General features: G+C 46.0%; 1 long non-coding RNA gene across 1 annotated transcript; it reads left to right on the forward strand.

Annotated features, from left to right (window-relative positions):
- The first annotated feature begins 40 nt into the window (after positions 1-40).
- On the forward strand, positions 41-6962 carry LOC309647641. The gene is made up of 3 exons (XR_014256214.1): positions 41-368; positions 2532-2922; positions 6456-6962. It is a non-coding gene; the product is annotated as an uncharacterized lncRNA (long non-coding RNA).
- The last annotated feature ends 3783 nt before the right edge of the window (positions 6963-10745 follow it).

Consider the following 10745-nt stretch of genomic DNA (forward strand, 5'->3'; position numbering starts at 1 on the left):
GCGGTCCTAGCGCCCGCCACGCCCGCCGCGCTGCGGCAGGCCCCGCGCCGCGTGCCCGAGCGCGGGACCGGGGGCGCCCCAAGCCCGGGCCTCACAAAGGGAGCGGAAGGCCGGAGCCCCGGGCCTTCAGGGCGGCCGCTCTCCTGCGGAGTCGAAGCCGGGAACCGAACCCTCGCTCGCTGCGGTGGCGGAGGTGCAGACTGAAATCGGGAGACTAGTTTTCACTTGGGCTCAGATGCTGCTTTGCGTTATGAAATAAAACTTAGCTGAGAGTTGGAGGGAAGGGGGTTGCTCTAATGAGCTTGAACGGACACCGCAGTTCCTCTCTCCTTCCTCCTGCAGACACACAGGCGCAAGCTGTGCGGCAGGTGAGACGGGGGTGTGCGCCCAGCCCCCTCCCACGCGCACACACAGGCCGCTGTGGCCGCGCTCCCGGTCTGGTTCGGGGCTTCCTGGGCATCTCGGGCCGGCGCTGCGTTTAAGTCCCGCCCCGCGGTGCGGCCGGCTGGGGGGCGCCAGAGCACCGCCTCTGTCCCCGAGCTCGCCTGGCGCGCGTCTGCGGAGAGTCCGGGTGCAGGAGCGCGCGCCGGGGGCTCCCTACCCCGAACCGCGCTCCAAGGGCCAGCAGGGCCCGCCCTCGGGGACGCGAGAGGCGAGGACCCGAGTCCCCCACGGCCCGAAGCCGCCGCCGAACCGGGGGAGCCCGGCGCGGGGGGCGCCCGGGGTCGCGGCCGCTGCTTCCTGCTCTGCCCCCGCGGGGCGCATGTGGAAGCCTGAGCCCCGAGCCCGGGTCGCGGTTCTGCTCGCGGCCGGCGGCCTTCGCGCCCAGCCCGCGGCCGGGACAAAGAAACGAGCCGCCCGGGAGCCGCCCGGCGCTCTCTGCGCCCGATCCCCGCGGGGCCGGCTGGAGCGCGGCGCCCCGACGCTCGCCCCCAGCCTGCCCGCGCGCCCCGCTCGCCCCTGCTCCTCTTTGTTCACATTGTCTTAGAAAGGGCCCGACTCTCGGGGCGAGCTGGTGAAAGTTGCCGAGACTGAGCACCGCTCCAGACCGCGGGACGTGCGAGTGAGAAGCAAAGTCGAAAGCAGCCTAGGACCCCTGCGCGGGGAAAGGGAACCGGAGCCTTTTTATGGGGAGAAGTCGGATCCGCCTCGGCGGTCAGCTCGAGGCTGGCGGCGAAGGACGGGGCTGGCCCTACTCGGGACGGAAGGCTTTCGCCGGAAGATGAAAGGGAGCAATGAATTTGCAGATTTCTCGGGCGCCGGAGGTGCCGGCGACCTGGAGCGACCTGCCCCTGCCCCCCGGGCGGGAAGGTGTGCTTGGCCCGCCGGGAGGAAGGAGGGGGCGCAGTGCCCTCCCTCTCCGTTCCCACACCCTTTGCCGCAGTCCCGGGTCATGGGGCGTCCGGGGCTGCCTCGTGCGTCTCGCTTACGCGTTTAGTGAGCTCCAGAGCCCTGCCCCGTGGTATTTACAGCAGTCACGTCGGCGGTGGGCTTTAACCTTAACTGCTCAGTGGCAGATACAAGAAGCTGGGGAGGAAGTGTCACTTCTCATAAAGCACCCGAGTAGCTCGCATTCATCACGCAGGCGTTACTGGACCGCTTGGGTACAAGGCGCGGGGTTGGCTACTTTTTTGTAAAGCCTAATGAAGAAAGACAGGCAGGAGGACAGAGGGAACGATGGAGAGAGAGGGACGCTTGACAGGGCAAGACGAGCAGCACGTGGACATGTCCACTGAAGACAGGCCTGGGACAGTTTCCACCAGCTGTCTCCAAGCACATTCTTTCGGTCTGAATTTAGACCGTCAGCCAGTGAGCAGAGACCATTTCCGCTTCCGAAGCCTCGGCAGCCCGGTGACTGTCCCTTTAAAAGCGATGCAGCAGTGGGCGAGCGGGCTGGGAGCTGATGGAGCACTTTCCCGGCTGGAAGCCGCCTCCTCGGGCGCCTCTTGCCCACTGCAGTTGCCTAGCCCGCGTTTCCTCGCGGCTCCAACTCCAGCTGCAGGAAGCCTGTGCTGCTCGCTCGCCCCTTGAACTTGCCCATCAGGCTTCTCCCCCTGCTTCTCTTGGGTCGAGCTTTCCTCTTCCAGTAACAGGCACGGTATCCTTCCTTTCACCGATCACATCCCGTTTCTCTGGACCTCAACCACTGCCCAGGGCTGACTCCCTCAAGATCTCGCCCAGCCCCGCCGTGGTCGAGAGCTCTGCTCACAAATACTCTTCAGTTAGTACACAGACGCTAAGCTCCAAGAGGACTGAGGCCTTGCTTCCTAGAGACAGGTGGTGTAATTGGCTTAATAACACCGCCTTGGAAGACTGTTGTTAGGAATAAAAGAAAAAATGCCCATGAAAGAGGCAGCACACAATAGACACTTAAGACACGGTAGCTATTAGTACAATACTCCTAATATAGCTCCGTGGATTTCTGCTGCCCATGGGGTATTTAGCAAATGGTATTATTGATTTGAACCCCAACGGTCCCTTAGGCTACCTCTTCCCAGCATATTAATCCCTCTTGTTTCTCCTTTTTCCAGTTTGTCACCTGTCTTTCCTGCTGATAATTTGAGACTGAGACCCAAATAGGAGAAGTAACAAGGGAAGTGAAGAGAGATCCGGAGGGGAATGCGCACTTGGATTAGGGGTCTGCACGTCTGGACCCGGCTTCCCCCATCCCACCCACTCCCTGTGATTTCCCGTTCGCCCCTCACGGAACTGCTGAGCAGACGCAAAGACGGGTCTAGGATGCATGTGTGTAAAAACGGCCTGGAAGCTACCGAGTCTCTACAGATCCAAGGTGACCATTTGGGAAGAGTGTCCTGTCCGCCTCCACTACGTCATTAGCATGTGTCTCCTCCTTTGACTTCCCTGGACCCCCCAAATGCAGACCACCACAGAATGCTTTCCTTCCTTTCCTGCAACAACCAGGTGAGGGTCCTTCTGTGTCCACTCCCCCCATCCTCCCACCCTACAACCTTTCGTCTACTGGCGGGCTTTGGTGTGGGAACTCTGAGGAGTGGTGGGTGGGAACACTGGTTGGGAGGTTCAAGTCTGTTCCCAGTCTGACCCCCATGTCTGACCCCCATGTCTGACTGGGTTTGAGCTTCAGTGGTTAAGAGGACAGAACCACTGTAGCCAACATTAATCTATGGCTTACTGTGCTCCAGAGGTTCAACTAAGTGCTTTCGTGCTTCATCTTTTTAATCCTCAAAACTACCTTACAAAGTAGGTACTGCTATTGTCCCATTTTACACATGAGGAAACTGGCTTATAAAGGTTAAGTAGGAGGCACAGTGCCCCGGGGCCAAGTCCATAGACCTCAGAGCCCCACGGTGCAGACCCCCAGCTGCCCTCTGTTATACTGCACGTATGCTTCTAAACATTTAGAAACAGCATGTTTCCATAAAATAAACATATAGGAATAAACAGCTTATATACATGTATAAACAACCAGTTAAAATGCATAATTAAGAAATAAAGACCACACAGTAGGAAAAGAAAGATAAGATTTCTAGGGAAAAAAATTAACAAAAATGTGCAAGATTTATATGAATAAATGTGTTTAAAGCTCTCTAGGGACACAAAAGAAAACATGAACAAATGGAAAGCCACACAATGTTCTTGGATAGAAAAACTCAATTTCATAAATATGCAACCATTCCTAAATTAATCTAAAAAACACTTAACATCATCATAATAAAAACACCAATACGTGTTTTTTTATTAGAAGAACCGACTGCTAAAGTTAATATACAAAATTAAATTTAAATTGAGAAAAAAAAATGTTTGAAATTGACAAGAAAAATAAAAGGGTAACTAGCCATACAATATTTTAAGTATTTTAAAGCTGTACTAATTAAAACAGAGTAGTATTATCCTATGACTTATTCATATTAGCATATGAATAAAGAGATAAAGCAATAACACAGAATAGGAATTTTAGAAATAGACTCAAACACATATTGGAATTTAATACATGATAATCAATGGGGGGGAAAATGAACTATTGAGTAAATGGTTTTTGAAACAACTGAATAGACAACTAGAAAAAAAGCAGTAGTACCTATTCTTCACACTCTGCATGAGGGTAAAACCTAAATGGAACAAATATTTAAATATAAAAAATAAAGCCATAACAAGTACTAAAAGAAATAATGGAAGAATTCCTTTATAATCTGAGTTGTGAAGGCCTTAGTAATTGTATCACATAATCAAAACATCTAAAAGAGAGTAGTGATAAATTCAACCACACACAAAACATTTGTTTAACTGTGTGGGGGAAAACACAAATTTAAGAGATAAATGACAAAATAGAAAAAAATGGGCATCTCATATCAAGATAAAGGACTAATTTCCCTAATATATTAAGAGCTCCTACAAATCAGTAAGAAAAATATGACTTCTGGTTTCCAGTCTGACATGCAGAACTTGGAGGTCCCCTCTCCTCACAAAAAGAAAAAAGTTGAACAGACTGAAAGTCAACAACACTTCTTAGATCCATCAAAGAATTGAGGTCACAGGATAAACTGCTGGTCTGGAAACTGGAGAGATAAGACAGACAGATACAGAGCATTCTTACTGGAGCAGAAGCCCACAGCTGGAACCAGTATCAGTAGGAACACTTTAAAGTGTAACTGATGAATTGCTGGGAGCTCAGTGTGGACAAGCTGAAAAGCCCAGAAGAGGCCCAGTCTTAGACCGGTTCTCACACTCTCCTGAGATTGATTTACCTCCAGAAGCCCCATCAGGTTCTCACTGAGGATTTCTGAGAAAAATCCCCTCCTGCTTCCTTCAGGAAGAGGGAGGAAGTAATCATTTTGAAACATGCCCAGAGTTCTCTGTTCTCTTTAACAAAGGCTGCCTTCAAGGGGAGCTATTTTACCAGGACCCAACCCACCTGGGGGGAGGGGAATATCCAACTCCAGCCCACTCCAGCCTTCAATGTGGGGAAGGGAAACACCGGACCCAGGCTCACTGAAAGACGGAGACCTAGTCATAGGACCACAGAACATTTCCGTGTCCCCACCTCACCACCACATCCACAGGGCTTCCGTGTAATAACAGGGATTAGAGCTAAAAGAACTGCAAGACGCAGACCCTATTTAAGGAGTCTCCAGGGAAACCCAAAGACAACAGGGGAGACAGAAACAAGGACACCAGAAGAAATTTTAGCCCTTGACACCATAGCTACTGCAAACAGTAAAAACAGACTAGCTCCTAGCCAGATAAACTTAAAACCTCACACTAAAGGACTATCTACCTCAGTAATTTTTACCCAATACATCAAACTAGCTTTCAACAAAAAATTACAAGGCATGCTAAAAGCTTAAAAACACAAATAAACCAGAGTATGAAGAGACAAGCAAGCATCAGAACCAGACTTAGACAGACTCATATATGACGGAGATTTTGGAATTTTCACACCAGGAATTTGAAATAACCATGATCCATATGCTAAGGGCTCTACTGGAAAAAGTGGACAGCATGCAAGAATAGATGGGTAACGTAAGCAGAGAGATCAAGACTAAAGGAAAGACTCTAAAGGAAATACTAGACGTCAAAAACACTCTAACAGAATGAAGAATGCCTTTGATGGACTCATCCATAGACTGGACACAGCCAAGTAAGGAACCAGTGAGTGTGAACATATGTTAATAGAAATTTCTCAAACTGAAATGCAAAGATTAAAAGAGAGAAAGGAACAGTGGAACAGAATAGCCAATAACTGTGGGACAATTACAAAAGGTGTAACATACACATAATGGGAAGATCGGAAGGAGAAGAAAGAGAGAAGAAAAAAAATAAAAACAGAAGAAATATTTGAATTGATAACAGTTAAGACATCTCCAAAATTGATGACAGACTCTAAGCCACAGATCTAGGAAGCTCAGGGATACTAAGTAAGAAAAATACCAAAAAATCTATGCTGTATATCATATTCAACATATCATATTCCATGTCTACAATGTAGACAACCAAAGACAAAGAGAAAATCTTGAAAAGGGCCAGAGAGGGGAAAAAAACCCTATCTATAGAAGAACAAGGGTAAGAATTACATCGGACTTGTCTTCAGAAACCATGCGAGCAAGGAAAGAGTGGAATGAAATATTTAAAGTGTTGAAAGAAAAAAAAATACTAACAACAGGATAAAATAGTCAGTTTACAGAAAAAGAAATGCAAATGGTTCTTAAACATTAGTAAATATGCTCAACTCCATTCATAACAAAAAAGGAACAAAAAATAAAACTGTGCTGATATACCATTTCTTACCTATAAATTTGACAAATATTAAAAATAATATGAACTGGTGTTAGAGTTTGGGGGATTCAGGCACTTTCATACATTACTGTGGAGATGAAATTGAGACAGCGTTTATGAAGGGCACTTCAGTAATATTTACTAAAATTACAAATACCCACGTCCTTTGACTCAACAATCTCTCTTCTGGAAATTTATCTTAGCTATCTATGGGCACATGTGCAGAATCGTGTGTCTAGAAGATTCCTCACTGAAGCACTATTCGTGGTAGCAAAAGATTGGAAACAGCCCATCAAGAATGTCCATCATGAATGACTGGTCACATGAATTATAATAAATCCATAAAGTAAAATCTTGAGCAGTTTGTTAAAGGAAAAAAAAAAAGGGAAGCTTTTTGTATACTGATATGAACTAATCTCCAAAGAATATTGTTAAGGAAAAAACTACAGTGCAAAACAGTATATATGTTATGCCATCATTTGTGTCCTAAAAAGAAAGCTTTTCTATTTATACATGTAATTAATATCTCTATAAATACATGCAATCTCTTTGGTTGCCTCCAGGAAAAGAAATTGTATAGCTGAGGGATAAGGGGTAGGAGGGAGAATTCTCACTATATACACTTCTTACCTTTTTGAACCACAAGAATGTAGTATCTATTTACAAAGGCATAAGCCTGGTTTAATTTTTTTAATAATTACATTTCCCTCCTTCAAAGGAGTGGAAGCACAGTGCCTGATGCAAAGATCTTGGGAGAAACCGTAGAAGATGCTGTGATTAGGGACCACGTTCCCACACACGACCCCAGGAGCATGAACTGACACATCTCTGAAAACGTGACAACGTCTAACTCCTCCGGCTCCAGGGCAGCTCTGTGGGTTGCTTCTCTTCGCTGTTTCTCCACTGCAGTGCCTGTCTTTCCTTAGCTATGCTCAGCTCTCTTCCTGCCCATCTTGCCTTCCTGCCTGTCCCTATGTCTCCTGTCACAAAACGTGGCTGACAAAGCCCAGGACTTTCTTCACTTACAGTTGTCCCAACATGACATCACTTTGCTGCCCATCTCCCACTCCGAGTGCATCCTTGCGGCCAGCAAGCTGCCAGCTTCCTCATGTGGTCTCCCCTTCTTGTTTGCCTCTTTAACTCCATTTTTCTTCACTTTCATTTTGGTCACTCCAGTGTAGCCCATTTTAACTTTTCTTGCCTATTTCCCTAACTTTTAGAATACAGATGGAGGTCAAACAGTAACAACAACAACAAAACAATAATATGTATCAAATATATTTATAGAAAGTTAATATTTATAGAGATATATATTTACAGAAAGAACTTCACATACATTATTTCATTTAAACTTCATTACAGTGTGACTCAGACATTATTATCTGTCTGTTAAGGTGGAGGAAACTGAGGCTCAGAGAGGTTAAGACACCTGACTGAAGTCACACAGCTAAGTGAGGGAGCAGGATTCTAACATAGACCTTACAACACCAAATCTTGAGTTTTCTTCTCCTTTAATATCTCGTGAAATTTAACAATAACTTAAAACTGGGGCGGGGGGGTTCTTTTAAATAGCTAACTTGGGGATTCTTCCATTCGACCAATTAGGTGAAAAAAAGCTTCCCTTTTTCTCTAAAGGCCTCTTCAATATTTGCTTCTTCCTTTATAGTTGATGGAACGTTCCTAGTATTCTCTAAGGATGGTTAGAAACAAGTAGCCAATCACTACTCATTGGTCTCATTGGTGCCACCCAAATTCTCCTGAAATGAATGAGGCTCTCGGCCTTCGGCACTGACCCTGCGGGACCTGACAGAGCTAATCGCGCTCGGCTTGCATACACTTGGAGCGTCCAGAGGCTCAGTCCCCGAGCCGTTCTCTATACTCCCTTCCTAGACGATTTCATCTCCTCCCAAATCTCTAAATACAGTCCAGTAACTGAGACGTCCCGAATTACCTCTCTGGACCCCCCTCTCCCCTAAACAATAATGTGTAACCAGCCCCCTCCCTGCCACCTCCGCCTGACTGTCCAGGGGGCCTCCAACACCCAACACTACCACTTCCCCCGGAAATCCGGGCGCCCGGGTCTCTCCTGTCTCAGTCCGAGGCACCGGCATTCACTCAGCTGCTCAGACCCCAAATGCAAGTCACTCTTCATCCAAACCCTAACAGTTCTACTTTCAAGACACACCCCAAACCCAGCCACCTGTCACCGTCTTCACTGATGCCACTTTGGCTTCACACCAGCATCTCCTCCACGTGCTGCAACGCCTGCCCCTCCGGTTCCTCTGCATCAGCGTGTCATCCAGGCCACATCAACACGTCAGATCCTGTCACTCTCCCATCGCCCTTACACCTAATTACCTGCAACACCTGTGAGCGCCTGAGCCCCGACTTTTTCCCGACATCATCTCCTACTTCCCACACGGTCCCTCTGCTTCCCGAAAGCTGGCTCCTTGAGTTTCCCTAAAATGCCGAGTACGTTCCCATCTTCTGGCTGACATTCTGCTCGGAAAACTTTTCTCAAACACCCCGTGGCTTTGTGGAGGTCTCCATGGAATTGCCATCCTCTTAGGGAGAAGTTCCTTGGTCACTCTACCTAAAACAACGCTTCTATCACCCACTATCATTAGTTTTTGTCACAATAATTATTACTGGCCAATATGTTTACAATAAACAAAATAGACAAGGCCCTTGCTGTCGTGAAGCTTACATTCCATGCAGAGAAGCAGACAACAAACAAGTAAAGAAGGTAATTCTAGAGAGTATCGTGTGCTATCAGAAAATAAGAGTCCTGCAGAGGTGCCTGGAAGCTCTTCTTTCTAAGAAAATGACAAAAAAGGAGCTGGCCTTGCTAAGACCTGAGTGAGAAGAATTCCAGCTGTACAGGGTCCACAGCAAGAATGAGAGTGAAATGACTGCGGGACGGAAGGTCAATGGCAGCAGCAGCGTAAGTGCAGGCTGGAGTCGTGTCAGGAGAAGGAGAGATGGGCCGGATCCTATGGAACCTGGGAAACCTTGCTGAGGAGCTGGGCGTCATTCCAGGTGTGATGAACAACCATTGTGACTGATAATGATTCCCTCGAAAGGGTCCACACAGTGGACAACACAGTGCAGTTACTTCACTTTTCAAACATAACAGACGCTGAGCGGTGTTTAAAAACACAATCAAAGTCCTCTGGAATTTTATGAACTCTCATTATAATCAGTCTTTATCTTTCCCAATACTTCCTGTAACTCCTTATTCTTTCCCAAGACTGTATTTTCCCCCTGGTTTCTCCACTCCCACTTGTCCCCACCTTAAGCTTAATTTGTAACCAGGAACCCACTGAGTCATCTGTCCATATTCTCTGCTCCATTTTTTCCACCTTGGCTCTTTAACAGGATGCTGGGCTTAATGGAACATCTATCTGCCTCACTGTCCTGTGCTTCTTCGTGATTCAACCGGTAATTATCAAGTTACCATTTTTATAACAAGTACCTAAAAACATAAGACATAGGAAGAATAGAAAAACTATAAAAGCATGGATTATATTAAGAAGAAAATAGTATTAGAGGTGTGACTTAAATTTCTAGAAGCCATGTATCAAATGTGGTGAAGGATGAGTGAAAAAGAAAAGAAGGGTAAAGAGAAAATTATTAACAAAGAAAGTAAGGGCATCTAACTTCTACTATCTATCTGCCAGCAAAAACTTCATACTTCATTAAAGAATTGCTTTTCCAATTAGATCAGAATTTTTTAGAGTAGGAGAAAATATCCAGAAAAATATTATTGAGTACATATTTTGTACAAGACATTGTACTAGAGTTTGTTTGGGACATGCATACAAAAAAGACAGGATTCTTCCTCTCTTTTATTTTTATACAGTCTATATTCATTTACATTTTTCTTTTCCTTTATTTTCTCCTGCATTTCCCTGCTTTCATCTGGGAACGTTTTCCTTCTGCCTAAATAACTCTCTGTGGTTTTTCTTTCAGTGAAGCCTATAGGTCACAAATTCCTTCAGTTTTTGTTTGTTGGAAAATGTGTTCATTGCACTCTCATCTTTTCAGATATTTTCACTGGGTATAGAACTCCTGGTTCACAGTCCTTTTATTTTATTGTCTTATAGCTTCTGTAATTTCAGTGGGGAAGTCATCTGTAAGTCTTATTGTCGATACTTAGCAGGTAATGTGTCTTCTATCTCGAGATGCTTTTAATATTTTTCTTTTTGTCTTTGGCTTTTCAGAAGCATTAATATGTTGTGCTTAGACACAATTTTGTGTGTGTTTACTCTGCTTGGGATTTACTGAGCTTCTTAAATCTCTCATTGATGACCTCCAGTTTTGGAAAACTCTTGGTCATGTTTTTAAATATTGCTTCTTCCCTATTCTCTCTTTGCTGGGACTACAGGTATGTGTGTGTTAGACATTTTTTGTTTTGTTTCCCATTCCTTTTCTCTTTGTACTTCAGTTTGAGTATTTTCTAATGGTCTCTCTTCCAATTCACTAATCCCATT

This window comes from Balaenoptera physalus (assembly GCF_965194825.1).
Source record: "Balaenoptera physalus genome assembly, chromosome: 18".
NCBI lineage: Eukaryota > Metazoa > Chordata > Mammalia > Artiodactyla > Balaenopteridae > Balaenoptera > Balaenoptera physalus.